The sequence below is a fragment of the Antechinus flavipes genome, chromosome 1 (genome assembly GCF_016432865.1).
Source record: "Antechinus flavipes isolate AdamAnt ecotype Samford, QLD, Australia chromosome 1, AdamAnt_v2, whole genome shotgun sequence".
Taxonomy (NCBI): Eukaryota; Metazoa; Chordata; class Mammalia; order Dasyuromorphia; family Dasyuridae; genus Antechinus; species Antechinus flavipes.
Window position 1 is genome coordinate 225,041,238 of NC_067398.1, and position 20,054 is coordinate 225,061,291.

General features: G+C 34.2%; 1 protein-coding gene across 1 annotated transcript in view; it reads right to left on the bottom strand.

The window, feature by feature from the left end:
- The window catches only part of AOPEP (aminopeptidase O (putative)), a 448,257-nt gene that overhangs the window by 257,295 nt on the left and 170,908 nt on the right, over positions 1-20,054 (bottom strand). The window lies entirely within an intron of this gene.

Sequence of the window (20,054 nt, forward strand, 5' to 3'; positions counted from 1 at the left end):
TTGCATCCACTGAAATCTGGACAGTAAAAAGAAAGGTAGGTGTGAATATGTGACTATCAAATGGATAATCAAGGATCCTAGAGCCAAAAAAAAGGTCGTTTTGTTGTTGTTATTGATTTTTTAAAAGAAGTTTTATAGAGCAAAAGGAAAAATAAGAAAAAATAATAAAGTTTCCATTTTACACTGGGGATAGTTATCAACTTGACAAACCAACAGGTGCTCCAGAATATATGAACTTTCCAAAAGCACACATGAAGACCAGTTCTATATAAAGAAAGCATTTCCAAGTGTACTCTATCATTTGACCAAAAATATTTCTCCCATCTGTTTATGTATATCCACATGATATAAAAAGGATAAGACAGGCAAAACTGTGTGTCAACCCATACAAGTGTGGAAGAGAGGCCCCAACACCTGGACCAAACTTCCAGGTTTGTTACAACCTTTACAAGTTTTATACTCTTATCTGAATATCCTGATTGGAAGCAGAGGTGGGGTGGGTGAAAGGAGAAAATGAAGAGAGAGGTTCAGGGGTTGTTTTCAATGGGGTAACTTTATTCTCATTTACACACAACTCTTTTGCAACCCCCTAGGAAGCATGTGGTCTAAACTATCTCCCCTCAATAAGCAGAACAAACCAGTTAGATACATTCCCATGTTAAGAAATTAAGCCCACATCTGTGTGCACTGGTTATTTCCTTTAGAAGACATGTGTTTGCTATCATGTAGACCCTGCCCAAGTCAACACTGTTTGGCAGTTTCTCCCTCGCTCCTTTGCTTATGATTAAGGAAAACCCCACCTCTATTTCCTTTGCAAGAAGTCCAACCATTCAGATCTGAGCGTTCAATGGAAAATACAGTTGGGTGTGCCAAAATAGGTAAGCCCAGATTTGAAACAATAATAGTTCCTGCATGCAAATGAAGCACAATTAACTAGGATCACAGGAGATTTTGCCAGAAATGACTGAAAGTACAGGGAGGAGAGTCAAGGACAAAGGAGCAAGAATAAACAGCACCTCCTCAAATCCTGCCAAAAGTAAGGCAGATTAAAAGGAGAGAAAAAAGTTAAAAGAAAAGAAAATGAAGTGAGGCAGAGAAATGACCCATCTTTTTTATTGAGAAAAACACTTCTGTTGAGAAGCTTAACTGTACAGTGCCAGTATATCACTTTGGTCATTTTTAAGTAAATGACCCCTAGCTCTGACATGTACAATGCTAAAAGGGAAAACCACAGAAATGCACCAAGTAAATAACATTCCAGACATACTGCTGGCAGTATTTTGTCCTTTTGGCTAAACAAAACATGAGCAACTTCATGCCTTATAAACAGACTTATAAAAGAGCCTGAATTGTTAAGTATCAACTAGACATACAGATATACAGTCCTAATGTACACAAAAGATATTATGTCTATGTTATTATTTTTAATATAATACCAATATACATAGTAATTACTAAGAAATCTCTGCCATCTTTTTGTTAAAAAAAAAAAAAAAAACACCACCCTAATGTTCAAGTGTGACCTTTATACTGTTTTTTCCCTCCCAGCATTAAAAAAAAAAAAAAAAAAAAAAAAAACCATGTGTGAGAGGCCTGTTTGTGAAAATATGAAAATCTTCAAGTGCCCAAAGGAATGTACCAAAGCTGGAGCTATGTGGGTGTAATTTCATTTTCCAATTTTTAAAACATTTTTTAATAGAAATCATCTTGTAAAAGTCATAAAATTTTAGATTTGGAAGGGATCTTAGGCATAATTTAGCAATCCCCTCCACCAGCTCTACTCACTTTACAAATGAGGAAAACAAGGTTTAGATAGGTTAAATAACAGGTTAAGAAAACCTTGGTGTTCTTTCTCCTTGCCATTAAACCTCTTAGTAACAATATGCTAGAGCATTGCCATTTCAGTCTGATTCAGAACCCTGGACTTCACAAATCCTGAATTTCAAGGGACCTCAGTAATTATCTAAGTTATCTAAAGTTTCACTCATTCATTCAATAAGCATTTACTAAGTATCTAGTATATACCCACTTCTGTGGTGAATCATGGATATACACAAAGAAAAAAATAAAAGCTCCTCTCCTCACAGAGTTTCTATGGAGAAACAATATGTATTAGTGAGTGAAATCACAGTGGTGAAGAGGTACGTTTTGTTGTATTCGTTCTTGTATTGTTCTTTGAAAACTGAACATGGGGGAAAATAAACTTATGAGGGATTAGATACAGTGATCGAAATACTTAAATAAATTCAGAAAAACCTTGTGCACCATTCAGATCCTTTGTTTCCTTTTTGATATTCACATGAATGAGCCCAATAACAACTAAGGCAGGACCTGAAATATTAAAAACGCTAATAAATCCTCAAAAATACCCACGGACACCCAAATACCACCACAAGAAGAAACTAGATCAAACCCTCAGCTGTTGTAGCAAATCTCTTTTTTCTTCTAAACACAATGATCCTGGGTTTGTTTATTATAGCCTCACTTTTCTGGGTCTTCTTGGTATTCTCTTCTGTGAAATCAGGGGTGGTAGATTACATGATCTCTAAATTTGCTTATATCTCTTTTGATAGGATTTAAGATTCATGAATTCCTTTGGAATAGAAACTTTCTGAGGAAAGTGATGTCTCAAATCCTCCAGTTCCCAAATATTTTCTTCCCAATGTTTAGCACAATATATGTGATAAACTTGTAGGTGTTACATTTCTCTTTGCAAAATGCATTTCTTATCATACAAACTAAAAGATGGAATGAGATTTTTAAAAACTGATGTTGACTCTTGTTCTTCATGGCTGATAACCTAAATCCTGTGCTTTACACATAGCTGAGACATAACATTTTTTGAGATGCTGAAATTAAAGACATTTCTTAGTTGAACAAAATTTTCTACCTCAAAATATCAGAAGTATGATAGAAAAAGAGTCAGAAGACTTCTTAGATACCAGCTCTGCTACGTAACAAAATGTGCTACCTTAGGCAAGTCACTTAACCTTACAGAAGAGGTCTCAGGGTCCTCTGCTGCAAAATAAAGATATCAGACTAAATAATCTCTATGATTTAGCTGTAAATTCCAAGAAAATTAAAGGAAAAGTCACTCACATTTATTCAACAAATAGTTCTGAGACATTTGGTATAAATTGAGCCATATTATTATAAATACTGTCTTAATGGAGCCCTAGAATCAATGATCTCCAAAGTGAAGGCCATGACTATTATATGATCCCAAAGGACATGCATAATCAATCATTTGAAAGGTATATGGTCATTTTATCAACATCATCCCTTCACCTATTACAACACAGATTCCTTCATTCCACTTCATCCAGTAGCCTGATTTTGGCATTCTACTTCAGCAACTGCATAGCTACCATTGGGAAAAAATTTAATAATCTCATAGTAACAGCAAGTACCCAATAAAAGATGGGCTCAAAATTACAGGGAAGTAATGGTAAGAACTCCATTCCCTCCTTTTAGTTTCGGATAGGGCAAAGTGGATATAAGATAAGTAGGCATGGATAAGCATGAGAGATTCAACAAGGATTTTGCTGTTTCCTCCCAAATCAACCTTTCCTCAGAACTTTCCTATTTTCACCAAAGGCATCACCTTCTAGTAACTGGGTTTGTCAGCCTGACCTTGGTGTCATCCTGAACCCCTCATTTTTATTCAATCTCACATGTCCAAGTTGTTAGAAAATGTCGTTTCCATTATCTCAACATCCCTTATGTATATTTCTTTTTCTCCACTAATATAGTCATCCATCACCCTATTTTAGCCTCTCATCATCTCTCACCTATACTATTGTGATGGCTTCCTGTGCTGATGAATCTCTCTCCCCATTTATCCTCCACATATGTACCAAAATGATTTTTTCTAAAATAAATATATATAGCTATTTTTTCTAAATTATATTTCAGTGGCTCCCTGTTACCCCTAAGATTAAATACAAACCTCTCTGTTTGGCATTTAAAGTCCTTCAAAACCTGGTGCTAAATGACTTTTCTAGCCTTACTTATACATTATTCCCCTTCCTATTCTCTAAGGTCCAATCAAACTGGCCTTTTTCCTAATCTTCACAGGCTTACAGAAACATAATTAAAATATTCAAAAATGAATAAGAAATTAGAGTATGATATCATCCATTAACTAGAACTACATAAAGAAAAAGAAATGAGTTTACATTAAAGATTTTCTATTGAGTTAAAATGAAAGGTAATTCATTTGTATTTGTTTTTATATTGTGTATGGTAAGTATCCATATATAGAGAGACATGACTGGCTAAAAAGCAAGATGTATACTTTATATATTTTTTGCATTATATTTTTTTAAATATGGAAAACTTAAAAATCTTTCTTATTTTGTGGGTCTGCATGAAAACAGGCAGAGGGCTAGATTTGCCTTGTGGACCATAGTTTGCCAATCCCTGATTAGACAATCACTGTTCACACTAACAGTGCTCATTTCAGGGTTTTCTTTGCCTGCTTAAGGGATCTGTGCCATGGGTCTCTCCAAATGCCAAATTGTTTATTCATTGTCCTTACAATGGATGGAAGTATAATCATTTTAATGAAACCTTTATACTACATTTATTCTCTGTACTAGCTGAATATTTTCCAAAACAAGAGACAAAGAATAAAGTTATATTCTTTAACACCCACTCCATCCCAAATAGATCATACTCTTACTGCTATCTTAATTATAATTTACTTCCTTTCTTTTTTGTTTCTATATTTCTTATTTTTCCTTTCTTTTTTCTTCCTGTTTTTATCCTTCCTTCCTTCCTTCTTTCCTTCTCTCCCTTCCTCCCTGCCTCCTTTCCTCTCTTTCTTTCTCTCTTCCTTCTTTTCTTTATTCCTTCCTTCCAATAAAAGAACAGTAAAAGAACAGGAAAAGTGGAGGTAGAATGGAAAAATGGGGCAGGGAATATACATATCCTCTTTGTTTTCCTGAGACTAACAACAGTGGAACCTCTGCACAAAGGCTCTAACAAATGGAACTGTGTTTATGTCTCTTTCCCCTAAAAATTATGTATATCATTATTGACTTAAGATTGGGTTTTCAATTTTAAGGTTTTACAGAAAAGTAATTCACCCACATAGCGTAAAGTGTTGCATCTATAAACCTAAAACATGCTTCTAATAGAAGAAGAAGTGCCCTGATTGTTTTCAGTAGTTATAAAACTTCAGAAGAAATTCTATTTAGAGTAGAAGTAAAGACTTTCATTAGATCCCAAAGTGGACTTGGTGCTTTATTTATTTCTGCCTTCCCCAGAAAATTTGCCTCTTTATACTCTTTAGGGAATGACAGAATACTTATGGGGCCAACCTGATTTTAACTTCAACAGCAGGTCAAAGCAGGTTGCATGGGTGGGATAAAGAGGCTTGGAAATTGCTTTTGATTAAGAACAAAAAGAACCCCAAACCCCAGAAGAACCCCTCCCAGTATCCTGGAGGTGATCCCAATCCCTTTTGTAAAGGAACAAACTTAATAAGTCACCTTCAACATGTAGATACTTGGCAAAAAATGTTTGGAAAAGAGCTTTTATTTTCATCAGACTCTCCTTCCAAGTTAAAATTCTCCTGCAATTTGATCAACAACATGATCAGATGAATGATATCTTACCACTGTGGGAAGGGAAAAGAAACCCAAAGGAAAAAAAAGAAACTAAGTACCATTCAGAATTAAACTACACAGTTCAAAGACTTTCCAGATTAAGTGAAAGCAACTTTTACTTATATGTACAAGAGTTTTCCATTGATTTAATTTGGAAAGCCAAAAAGCTGTCACACTACTCTGAGACTTTCTGAAGCAAAGGACAATTTCTTTTGGAATACTCCCTCCCCGATCCAATCTTTTTCTATGTTAAAAATACCCTTTTTTGTCCATAAGATGTAAATAGAAGTATATTTAACATAAAAAATTTCTTTTCAAGGTCTAAAGTTAGGTCATATATATAAAAGAATTCTTTGGAATCTCTTTTCTTGGATATTCCAAATTTAAAAAAAAAACAAAAAACATCAGTTTTGATGTAGGAGAATGGAAATATGGTCTTTTAGGTCACTTTCTTTCCCATCATTGTGATCAATGAATCATTGGCTATTTTCTTTCATTTCCATTATCTGGAATCTAACTATTGATAGAATAGTCAGTCAATAAGCATTTACTAACCACTTACTATGTACCAGACACTATGCTAAATATTGGGGATACAAAAACAGATAAAGCAATCACCACTTCTGAGAATCTCAAAACTAATGAGGAAACCACCATGCAAATAGCCATGAATATGGGGATATCTCAGAAGGAAAGCACTTAGATTAAGGACTGAGAAAGGTGACTTTTGCTAAAACTTGAAGATGCTAGACTACTGAATAGAGAATGGATTTGAGTGGAGAGATCAAGTCAGGAAAAACAACTAGAAGGCTATTGCATAATCTAGGCATATACCTAGGCAATCTAGGTGATAAGGTCCTGAACCAGAATAGTGACAGTATTAGAGAAAAGAAGGGGGCATATAAGAGAGATACAGAAAGGTAGAATCTACAAGACTTGACAACTAATTGACTGGTGGTAGGGGTAGAATGAGAAGAGTGAAGAAATGAGAATAACATCTAATTTGAAATTCTGGGTCACTAGGAGGCTGGTGAGACTGGCCAGTAATGGGCAGGTTAGGAACAGTAGAGAATTTAGTGGGGAAAAACAATGACTTCGGTTTTAAACATGTTAAGACATGTTTGAGACATCTAGTTCAAGGTGTCTGAGTTGGAGATAAATGCAAGACTCAAAGTTAGGGGAGAAGTTAGATTTAGACAAAAAGATCTGAGAACCATCTGCATAGAGATCAGAGTTGAAAGCAGAGAACCTGGTGAGATTATTAAAGAAATAATACAGAAGGAGAAGAACTAAGAAGTTCCAAGGTAGACTTCTGTGGGACACTCATGGTTAGTAGGTATGAGCTAGATAAAGATCTAGTAAGGGGAACTGAGGAATGATCATATAAGTAGGATAACCAGGAAAGAGGTGTATAACGAAAATCTAGAGAAAAGAGAGTAACAAGGACAAGTTGGCTGATAATATCAAAAAGCATGAAGGATGAGGATTAAAAATAAGGCCAGTAGATTTGTTGATTAAGAGTTTAGTGGTAACTTTGGAGAATTTTAATGAAATATTGGAAGCCCAGACTGCAGAGAGTTAAGAAGAGAGAAAGAAAAAAAGGAAGTGGAGGTATTAACTATTGACAACATTCTCAAGAAGCTTAGCCACAAAATGGAGAAAACCTATAGGATGATAGATGGAGATGGCTGATCAAGTGAAAACTTTTTGAATATGAGGAAAATATAGGCATATTTATAGCTAGTAGACAGGAAGACATTAAGTTATTTTTTTGTTGTTGTTGTTTGCTTGAATTTTATTTTCTTTCTAATTTTTCTTCCTTTATGATCAGATTTTGTGTACAATGAGATAATTATATAAATATATATGCCTATGTTAGATTTACATATATTTTTACCATGTTTAACATATATTGGATCTTGCCATCTAGGGGAGGGGTTGGGGGAAAGGAGGGAAAATTGAAACACAAGGTTTTGCAAGGGTCAATGTTGAAAAATTATTCTTGCATATGTTTTGAAAAAAAAGCTTCAATTAAAAAGTTAATGAAAATGGGGAAGATAGAGGGAGAAAAGTGCTAGAGAAGATAGAATAGAATGGGATCACTTGTGCACATAGTAACAAGGAGAGGCCCAATTCTTCATGTGAGACAAAAGTGGAGAAGTAGTGGCAGAAGACATATGGAGGGTATGAATTGAGGAGAAGAGAAAGCTCTCAACAAATGACCTTAGTTTTGTTCAGTGAAACATTAAAAAAAGGTTTTTAGCTGAGAAGGTGGAGGAAAGAAGAGATATGGGAGTATTAAGTGTGTGGGGGGAAATGAAAAACTTTGGAAAAGTTGCTGTGGTAAGTGATAAATAAATTAGGGAGGCAGAAAATTGCCTTGCTACAATTAGATGATGCTAAACAAATATGGAGAAAATGAGGTTTAGAAAAACAAGCTTTGTTATATTATTTGAACTGGGCCCTAATTGCAGTAAGGCAAGTAGGAAGAAGGAAGCAGATGGTGAAAGTAATCCAGGACTGAGGTTTGACAGTGTAAGACCTTAGGTTAAGGTAGAAAGGGATTTTAGAGAATAATATCTTATAGAGGTGAACTGGTTGTTTGAGGGGACAGGATGGAGAAGGAAGGAGAATGTGGCCAGTACAAGAGTGATGGCCTAGGAAAGAACTTAGAAGTGGAAGGACTGGTGTTTGGAGGGAAGACAAAGAAGGTTGGGGATTGAAATGCTGAGGCAAAGAAGCCACCTTTAATTGAATAAATATTGTAACTGCTTTTCCATATTATGATCAAGAAAACTTTTCCCCCCCTGAGGCAACTGGACTTAGGTGACTTACCCAGGGTCACACAGCTAGGAAGTGTTAAGTGTCTGAGGCCACAGTTGAACTCAGGTCCTCCTGACTTCAGGGCTGGTGCTCTAACCACTGTGTTACCTAGCTGCCCCCCAAGTTAACTTTTTACTGTCAAATAGTCTGTAAGTGTCTCATTTCATTCCAAACCCACACTTGAATCACTGGACTAGCTTGAGTCAGGCCTGGCCTGTGAAAGTAGAAAAGCCTCGCTAATGGTGGGGTAGTCCTCGAGTCCTTCAGGACTGCAGGCAGCAGAGGTGGTGGCAACAGCTGCAGAGGGAGTAATACAACAGCTAAGAGAACTGGGTAGAAACGATGGAACCTGTGGCAATTATATCTAACTGGGAAGTTGTGGCTATCGTGCACTCAGGCTCTTTAAGACTTCTCATTCTACGCCCCCATGGATGTTATAAGTTTTTTTGAGATATGAATAATAACCATTGTGGGGAAAGAGGGATTAAAATTAGTACTGATAGCTGATAATTACCTCCTATTACATTCATTGAAGGACTTAGGTGATTAGATTCTGCTATGTTCTATAAATAACAAGAACTACAGCGATAATGATGGTGATGATGGCATGTATCTAAATAGCACTTTATTGGCAAAGTGCTTTACCAATATTATCTTATTGTATCTTCACAACAACACTGGGAGAGAGATACTATTATTATCCCCATTTTACAGATGAGGAAACAAGCAGAAAGAGATTAAATGACTAGCCAGGTTCACATATGTAGTAAGTACCCGAGACAATTTTTTGAACTCAGGTCTTTCTGACTCCAAGCATTGTTCAAAAACTGGAAAACTTTGGGTTAGTTGTAGGAATGAAATACAGGATCCCTTCAAAAGAGAGATTCGTGAGCCAGAGAGAACTGTTATCAAGAATCCCTAAGATAGAATCTGGTCCATTTGCCAAGAACAGAGAGCTTTAGGAATCTCACCTGATACTCACTTACATAACTATAGTGTCAAATTGCAATTCTCAGCTTTCCTCCCTACCACTACCCCACTTCTCATAAACACTTTGATACAGTACTGATGCCAAGATTCTTTCTGGAGGTAAGACCTTCTTAGTCTGGTAGCTTCACTTAGGGAAAAGACTAAGGCATAAGATTCACTTAGAGAAAAGGTGTGCATTGAGGACTAATCAATAATTGATTCTTATCTGAAGAGTTATATTAAATCTGGAGTAATAGTATTTAATTAACAAAATGAAAATGAAACAAACTCCAAATGGAAATACAGTAGAATAAAAGCTTGTTGAGGACAGGAACATTCTTACTTTTTAATTTGCATCCTCAGATTCTGGAATAGTGCCTGGAAATTAGTAAGCATTTAACAAGTATTTATTAAATGAATGATCCATTGCAGAATCTCCTAGGGGAGTGGTTGAAGGTTCCTTTTTCTATTTTTATGCTAAATCATATGTTCAACCTTAGGAACCCCTGGTTTCTCATTGACAAATACAAAGGAAATTCATGTTTAAAAATAAAAGAAGTTACTTAGTATTCCGGTCACTATGGGCTTGGGAAGCCACTGACATGTTTAATTTTCCCTTTATTGAAAAGTTCATCAAACAATTTGGATTTGTTTGAAAAGAATGACTGAATTATCCATATTTTTTGACCCAGAGATTCTACTGCTAGGCAAATACCTTAAGGAGGTCAGTGACAGGAGGAAAAACTTTCAAGTACACCAAAAATAAAGTACTTTTGTGTGTGTGTGTGTGTGTGTGTGTATGTATGTAGTAACAAAGAACTGAAAATAAAGTATACACACACACACACACATACATACATATCCACTGACTGGGGAAATCACTGAACAAATCATAGTATATGAATTTTATGTAAGATTACTATGCTATGTATGTATGTAAGATTATTATGTATGAAGAAGAAAATGTAGGTGGTGCAAAAACAATGTTTTTTGTGTAAAAAAACAAAAAAACAATAAATACAGAGAAATAAAGAAATACTCAAATGAACTGATGCAAAGTGAGAGAAACAGAAGTAGGAAAATAATATAGGAAATGTGAAAGGATCACTATCTGCCAAGATTCTTCCTCCCCCATTTCATGTTAGGCAAGATTGGACCACAAGCTTAAGGTTCAAGTTGTTCCTCCTTTGGAAAAAACCTCATGCTATGCTGACCTGGCTTCCTGGCCACATAAGAGCATTAAAATGTCAATCCATATATGAGTAATTCAGATTTGGATGTCCCAAGTCTGTGGGAGTTGCCATATTCTGCCCAGACCAGCTTTCTTTACATATATAAATGAGAGGGAGCAGCAGAGGAGAAATACCCAAGCTAAGTGGTGAAGTATTGAATTGAATATCTTTTCTATGCTATGGCTAAATAAATGTCCTTTTGTTAACAGTGAAATGACCTCTGAGTACTCATTTTGTTCCAATATTGAACCTGAACTAACAAAGTACCAGTTTGAGTCAAGTTCAGCCACAGCACAACAATGGAAATTGAAATAATGATAACAATAAAAATCAAAACAAAATGCTGTGAAATTAGGACTAAATTTAGTTTCTAAAAAGAGACACGAGAGGCATTTACTCAGCAAAAGCTGGGGATCTTGGGTATGAAACACTGTTTACAATGTCAGATTTTTTTAATGTGTTAATTTTGCTGTATGTTTTCCCTTTCTCTTTAAAAAATTTTGTTATTATAAAAGACAGTAAGAGGAAGAAGAAAATGTAGGTGGTGCAAAAACAAGAGATCAAAGTGATCAATAAATATTTTATTTTAAAAACAATTTTTCAATTTTATAAATCTGTGGACTTGCTCTATTTCCAAATTATTTAAGGCATAGGATTTAATTTTGGAAAGGAGTTTAGAGATGATTCAAACCTCTCATTTTACAAATGAGGAAACTGATATATAAACATCTGTCCATTTTCTGCAGGAGCCGATGGGCTCAGGAGCCTTTTGACTAGTAATTAGATATTAAGACATATTGTCAGCAATTGCTTGAGCACATTAAATAACATGTGATTTAAAAAAATATTCCAGGGCTGCACTGTTTGTGCCCACAAAAGGGCTAATATTATTAGTCTCCACAGAGATACAGGACCAGTCTTATTTGATAAAAGAATACATTTGCTTTATTCCCAGAAGAGAAATAAAATAGCATAGCACTGTAATTCTAATAGCTCCTCTGGTTACTTCTCACTAAATGCAACTGTTCAACCACAATCATGTCATTAATGAAAATGGGGAAACATAGCATGACACATCTCAAAAGCGAAGTGACTTTAGAAAAAAAAAATCTCTTCCTTTTTTTTTTTTTTTGGTATTATGAACTTAATGATTATTACCAAACACAAACATTTCAAGTTATAAAGAACAATATGAAAACTATATAAGAAACAGAGTATTCCTGTTTTATATATATACACATACATACATATAGACATATAAACACATACATACATATATATCTTCATATATATGTATCATATGTATGCATGTATAAAGTTTAACAAGGTGATAAAATTATACTGTGTTCTTTTCTTTGCTCTTTTCTTCTGTGTATTTTTTTAAAAATGTTTTATTGATGTGCTTTTTAAATTATTCATTAAGCTAACTATTCCTATTCCTCAAGAAGAAACCTTCCTTTATAACATACACATACATGCTTATCCATATAATTTAAAATAAACTTAAAACTTAAGACTTTTGTTATACCTCTCTGTATATAATCAATTATTTATATACACATATGTATATATCTATAGGAATATATACAAATACAAGGTGTATTTACATATATCAAAGTCAAACAAATCACACTAGCCATTTCTGAAAATGCAGATCTCATTCACTGCTTCTAATCATATCTTCTCTGCCAAGAAGTCCCAAAGATCATTTTCATTATCAGTCATTTGTCATCATGAAATGACCAGGATTCTTAAATCTTTCAAAATTTTTTCCTTCATACTATTACTGGAGATTGTTATACATCTCACTCTACTAGTCCTGTTGATTTCATTCTGTATCTCTTCATATAAATCTTTTCTACATTTTCCTGAATCCATAATAATTATTGGCCTTATGATGCAACAAATTTTCATTATATTCATTTGCCATAGTTATTTAGTCATCTCCACCTGCTTTGGAGGTCCCAAAATACTATAAAAAAGAATGACTATATAAATAGTTAACTTTGAAATACAGTACCTAGTTTCTTAAAAATCATAAATCCAATTCTTCCTAATTTTTTCTTGAAAAAGCTGTTAAAGCTTTCAAAAAAAATTATCAGATGAGGTATAGAGGTATAATAATAAAAATGGTTCCCACTAACACACTTTATAGTTGTCAAAGTATATTATTCACAATTTACCCCCATCAAATAAGTAGTGTCAGTGTCATTACCCTGATTTTACAGCTGTGAGAACTGATTTGACAGAGCTAGTAAGTGGAGCCTTCAAGTGTAAGTTGTCTAATTCCCACTCTAGAGTTCAATATGCCACATTATATTGTTATATAGTATAAGTTACTTCTTGCAATGTAATTTAAATGTCTAAGAATTAGTTACATGTACGTTGGTAATCTAAAAACCTGAATTAATCAGATAGAAAAATCAATAAGTAATTAAGTATCTGCTGTGTATTGGACACTATGAATATAAGCATATATAAACATATATGCATACGTATGTTTAAATAATGTCCATTTGGCTTTGAAAGCTTGCCCTAAAGCTCAGCTTTTTATGTGAAACTAAGATAAAAGAGACTTATTTAACATCGATGTATCTTCCAACTATACTCATAAACACAGAAAATCAGTGACAGTGAACATAAAATTAATAACATCTGCATTAGTTTTGAGAATCCATTTTCTACTGAGTACTACTGAGTCATGGGGAAAGAAAACTGAGGGTCACATGCAAAAAGTAAACTAATCAAGAGAATTATAAAATATACATAATATATGTTTTTTAAGTACATGGAACATAAAACATTTTCAATAAGCACAACCATTATGCTAAAAATATACTTTACCCCCATAATCACAGCCATATTTGGATGACCAGGAGCAAGTAAAGGGAAAAAATTAGATTGAGGAAGGGAGATGAAATGAAAAGATGAGACAGAAAGAAACACCAGAGACCCATAAAGGAAGAGTAAAATGGAAAGATGGGAGGAGTAGAAAAAAGATAAAGAAGAAAAGAAATATAGAGCAAGAAGAGGAAAAGAAAGAAAGGGAGAGAGGAAAGGATGAAGGCAGAAAGAGAAGGAGGAGAAAGAGAAAGAGGAGGAGGGAGAGGAGGAAGAGAGGAAAAGAAAGAAGAGAAGGAGGAGAAGCAAAAAGGTTCTTAATCTTTTTTGTGTGACAAATACTTTTAGTGAAGACTATGGACTAAAGTTCCTTCCAAACCTAAATCCTATGCTTCTAAGAGAAAAAGTCAAGTATCAAATACTTTTCCTATCACATTAGATAATAATCTATTTAATGGGCAGGGCTTGCATCATTTAGTATCTAGTTCATGTTTAACAACACAGTATATGCTTAGTAGTTGTTTGCTAAATTGATGCTTGCTGATTACCTTAAGAGCAGCTAGGTGACACAATGCATAGAGTGACAGACCAGAAGTCAGGAAGACTCCTCTTCATGAGTTCAAATTCAGCCTCAGATATTTACTGACTGTAATCTTGGGCAAGGCACTTAACCTTGTTTACCTCAGTTTCCTCATCTGTAAAATGAGGTGGAGAAAGAAATGGGAAACAACTTCAGGATCTTTGCCAAGAAAACTCCAAATGAGGTCATGAAGAGTCAGACATGTCTGAAAAATGACTGTTCAACAAGAAATTACTCTAAGTGATGCCTTAAACTCTGGCATTTGTCTAACCAAGTGTCATTCTATATGTGGGAATCTTGGGAGTATGAAATTCAAACACAAATAAAAATCTCATTAATTCAGAATAACTAGGGAGAATGACAGATAGGACGAGTGAAAAATCCCTAAGAAATCTGACTTTAAGATATTGTGTGGGTTTGCTGCTAGTCTAGTCTGGAAATCAATAGGCAAAATGAGGTCTATGATTTGTGATGACCACGTATTTAAAATTAGCCGGAGTCAGGAATTCAGGTTAAGGGAAAAATCTTCAATCTTTATTCTTTTTGAGATGAAGGGGGATTGCGATAGCAATATGGGCAGCTGCGACAGGAAGCCAGCCAGCAGAGGTGAAGAGGGATTGCAGGTGAAAGGGGGGTTGCGATAGCAATGTGAGCAGCTGTGTGTAGAAAACAGCCAGCAGTCTCTCTTTCGGCTTCCCTTTCCACTCCCCTGCCTCCACCCACCAAAATCGTCATTTCCTATACAACACATCAGGACTTGAACAAAGAGTGGGCAGGGCCATTCTTTCTCCAAGCATATATATTAATAGAGTATGGTCCAATTAAGCTTCACGTGTTTGGGACCACAGTGCATCAACTCGAGCCTCAGCCCATTACATATGATCAAGCTAGATTGTTGTAAAGTACCATTCTAGTAACATGAGATAGGATGAAGAACTGGAGTGCAATCAACAACTATCAGGCAGTATTAGATAAGCTGATGTAGTCAACTGCTCTTTGCTCTCTGCAAGCCCATCAAGTGTATACTAGTTAATCACCAGATTTTAGGGATGGAGTCATAAGAGGAATTCAGAATGGTTGAAACAAGTTCCCATATCTGGTTCAGGGTAAAAATTTCACCAGAAATTGATCCAATAAGAAGATTGGGATAAGGAATTAACTGGTCAGGTACCAATCTTACAGCATATATTTTGAAATATTTTAACAGAATTTTTATCTGTAATTAAATTTCTAACTTAATACTTATCAACTATTCATTTAATATTCATTCATTCAACAAAATTTTATTAACAATTAATGTGTGCACATAACAGGTACTTAATAAATGCTTCCTGATTGACTGAGTCAAAAAGAGTGCAAAAACTTCAATTCAGTCCAATACAGAGAGGCGTGATGCACAGTGAGCCAGCCTTCAACCCAGAAAGACTTTTCTCCAAGTTATACCTCAAACACACAATTAGTGTTTATTATCTTTATTTAATAATAGCTTTATATATATATATATATATATAGAGAGAGAGAGAGAGAGAGAGAGAGAGAGAGAGAGAGAGAGAGAGAGACACTAAAAGTCTATATAGTCAAAGTAGAATTTGTTAGCTAAACAACTGGCACGTTATAAGGGTTACTGATAAATAGAATTAATAATTTGCTAACATTTTTTCTCTGACTTAATTGGTATCAAGTAGTAACATGACAAAAGAATAGTATTTTTAGAAGTGTGTGGCATGTTTGTGTGTGTGTATGTATGTGTGAGAAAATCATTCAATTAAAGTTACTTTTATTTTCACAAAGGATCTGATTCAACCAGTCTGGAAAAGAACTTGGAATTGTGTGAAAAAAGCAATTAAAATGTCCACACCCTTTGACATACAGATCTCACTGGGATTCCAATTGACACATAGCCCATTAAAGAAAAAGAAAGGTTATATATACATGAAAATATTCATAGCAGCACTTTTTGTGGTAGCAAAGACTTAGAAACAAAGTAGATACCCATTAGTCACAATATGGCTAACATATCGTGGACATTCATGTCATGGAATTCTGCTGCAATAGAAGAAACAGTGAATAAGATGAATTCAAAGAAATACATGAAGATTTAACAAGAACTTTCATGGGTAAACAGAAATAAGAAAATAATATATGTGACTGCAACAATATAAATGGAAATGTAAAACATGAATACTTTTAATATGATCATCAAACAGCCCCAGAGAAGAAATAAGAAAATGAACTCCCCTATATAACCAATTCTACTTAAACCAACTCCATCATCTCCCTACACTAAACTTCCAACTTTCCTTGTCTCTCACTAGATCATAGATTATAGGATTAGAACATAAAAGACCTTAAAAATAATTTAGTTTAATATTTAAAATTTTTAAATGAGGAAACTGAGGCCCAAGGAGGTTCAATGATGTGGAACAGAATTACTTGGAGTTAAAAGGTTTAAGTTCTAGTCCTAGCCCAATATTAACCTCTCTGGGCAAATAATCAGATCTCAATTCCCTCATCTAAAAAAAAAAAAAAAAAAGGGACAATGATACTTGCCCTGCCAATCTCATAAGGTTCCTGTGAAGAGAGTGTTTTTTTAAGCTTAAAATATTATAATTACCTAAATTTACATAGGTAGTAAGTAGAAGAGCCAGGATTTCAGCTTACTCTTTCATCTTCAAATGCAGGGCTCATTCTACCATACCACATTGCCTTATCTAATAATACGTATAATTATATTGAGATCTTAAAAGCACATGATACACACTGCCACACTCCCTTCTCTATGCTCTCAATTCTGTAGGGTAAATCAATATCTGGAAAGTATGTTATAAGCAACTTGAACTAGGAATATGGAATATCACTTTTACTTCTATTAAGCTTAAAGAGCATTTCTTATCTTTAAAACATCTGTGAAAGGAACAGGGTGGAAAGTAAATATATCTTCATTTTACCCATGAAGAAACTGAGGCAAAAAAGTAAGCTGAGCATGAAGTAAGTCAGTAATGAATCTTGAACCTGAACACAGGTATCCTTATTTAAGAATAAGTTCCACTAGCCCTGTGACTAACTACCATTTTCCCAGTATTCATTATACTTTAGAAAAATATCTAATGGATGACAGAATTTTTTATATCATTTTAGTTATAGGGCTTCATTTATGTTACTGGTCAAAGGTGCATTGTATCCTCCAGACACACCTGTAAAAACAAACTAATACTGTCAAATGGTCAGATCTGTTTCACTTCTTTTTAGACATAATGAAAAATATGCCATAATAATAAACCTCTTTTCCCTCTCTAGCAGCTGGAAAATTACATTATGATTAAGATGACATCATTCAGCTACTCCAAGCAAGTTGCCTCTCTGAGAAATCATAGGGAAGCAATGACAGCATTGATAGAAACACCACTTTGCAATGAAAACCCACTACTTTTATTTAGCAAAATGGCTTTTTTATTGCAACTAATCTTTTTTTAAATGAAAATATGACAGAGCACATTGTCTGAGGCCATTGATCACTCAGCATCCCTATCTTGGAAATAAATAGCCACTGCTAACAATTCCTTGCTTCAAAACAAAGATAAGAAGAATGAGGCAAAGAAGAAAGCAAATTTTAAACATTTTAGTTTCAAGAGTGAACTACATTCGGGGAATCAAACAAATTCTCAGATAAGAGGAAGGCTACAACTACCCTCTCTTTTTCATGGAAAAGAATGACTATTGAGAGTAGATACTGGTCAGTCATATAGCTGTTTATCTGGTTGTTTACTGTAAAATTGTGTTTCTATGTCAATCAAGGCATAGAGGATAGAAAATATACTTTGGATTCAGGAAAACCTGGGTCAAGGTCTGCCTCTGATACCAGGACTAAAGCCAGTTCATACAGATGAGTTGCTGCTATGCATTAATAGAGGCAGTTTTTACAGGAGCACTTACCCACACTGTGGAAAACCCAGGTCCAGACCTAAAGAAGTATGTGAAATACTGGGTTGGGCACTGGGGGAAATACAAATATAATTAAGATATAGTCTCTGCACTCATAGAATTCCCAATAAACAGTTAATTATACAATATAAAAATCTCTTCCTCTAAAGGTCTTTGATCATGTTGTTAACTTTGCTTATGTTAACTATGGATCTAAAAGTCTTTTCTATTATATTAATAATCAATTCTTTAAATGCCTCTTAAATGTGATATTAAGATGATTCCATGATGATTTTCAGTTCTTAAATTATGTACATTCTGTTGTTTCATTAATTCTGAATTACAGAGAGGTTAGGAAAATACATAAGGAAAATTTTGATTTCTTAAAGTTCCTTCATTTTGGGAGGGCTTTTTTTTTTTTTTAATGTGGGAGAAAACAACTGAAAGAAAAGAAGAAATACATCAAATCTGAAATTATTTTTCAAAGTCTCACATTTTGTTATTAAAGTGGTTTGGCTGAGTTTATATATATATTTATATATATGCATTATATATATAACTAATATTTTATATGTCCCTCCCAACCTTCATTAAGCTTTGAGTTGAGAAACCAGCTGTGGAAAAATTCAGCTCAGAAAGAAGATTTTTGGCAAGTTTGGCATGAGGGAAAAGCGGGTTATAATGGAGCCATAAAAGCATGTAACCTTAACTACAGTGTGTTTGCTATTGCAAACATACTTCTATCTAAAATAAAATATTAACAGGCATTACCTCAGTCCTTATGAGAACAGACCTGAATCACAGTTTTTCATGTGGTTTGATTTCCATACATGCATTTTCCTGTGACTGCTACTCACAGCCCAATGGAAGCTTCAAAGTGAGTAAGACTGAATCAAGTATGTTTATTTTGGCAACTAAGTTTAGGTCCTCTGGATTTCTCATCTACAAAACCTTACAAATGCCTAAAAAGTACTGAAGAGGAGATGTTAATTTATTAATTTAAGGAAAAAACTCTTTGAATATAGTTAACATTGTAATTATTCAAGCAAAGCTTTGATATCCAGAAGTATGAGTGTTATACTAAATACATTTAAAATATATAAAGTAATATTATGTGATAATATTGTTAATGAACTCAATATATCAAATAATAAATATAAATTAATAAAACTATACAACACATAAACATATAAAAATATTTAAAGTATACTAATACATTTTATTTACACATGCTTTTCCCAGTATAGACACACAAAAAAATTTCCTTTTCTGTTGAAATTTACATCTAAATTAGTTTACAAGAATATATGATCATAGATTAAGAATCAGAGAAGATTATGGAGACCCATCCAGTTTAATCTTCTTATTCTGGAGATGGGGAACTGAAGTTTACTGAGGTTAGGTGATTTGTTCAGGGTCACAAATGTTAAGATTTGCATTCTTTTTACTGACTTCTCATCCTCATTATTTTCTGACCTTCTTGGGTTTTTTGGTTTTTTGTTTTGTTGTTATTGTTTTTCATTTTCCTATCTAAGCTTAGAAGTGCTCAAGGCTATAAATTAGATAAATATGTAAACAGACAGACAATTTAAATGAGACTATTATCTATAGTGGAAATCGCATATTTATGTTATATTTTATCTTTCCAAAGTGTTTTTATAACATTCAAAAGCTACTCTTCCAAAACTCCTTTAAGGTGACAATATGAAGTTCTCAAGTTATAAATGAACAAATTAGGATTCAATAGTTAAAACTAAAATTCAGTTCTCTCTATTGCTACTTAGTTGGGAAAAGTACTCAATTAAATTTATACTCTAGGTGAGTGTGCCACACCAAGATTTAATTTTTTTTTTTTAAATCTATGCAATAAATTCTACTAGGAAGAAGGGAGCAAGGAGCCCACTCACTCCCACCCACTAAGCTAATGACGTCAAAAAAAACCATAAGAAAACATTGTATTTCTGTGTTCTCAAGAAGCTCTTGCTATGCCAAGCAACTTGAGAAGGAAGCCGATTTTCCATCAAAAGGTAGCCACACTGGTGGTACGTATACATGGCCTGATGTTCTGTACTTCTT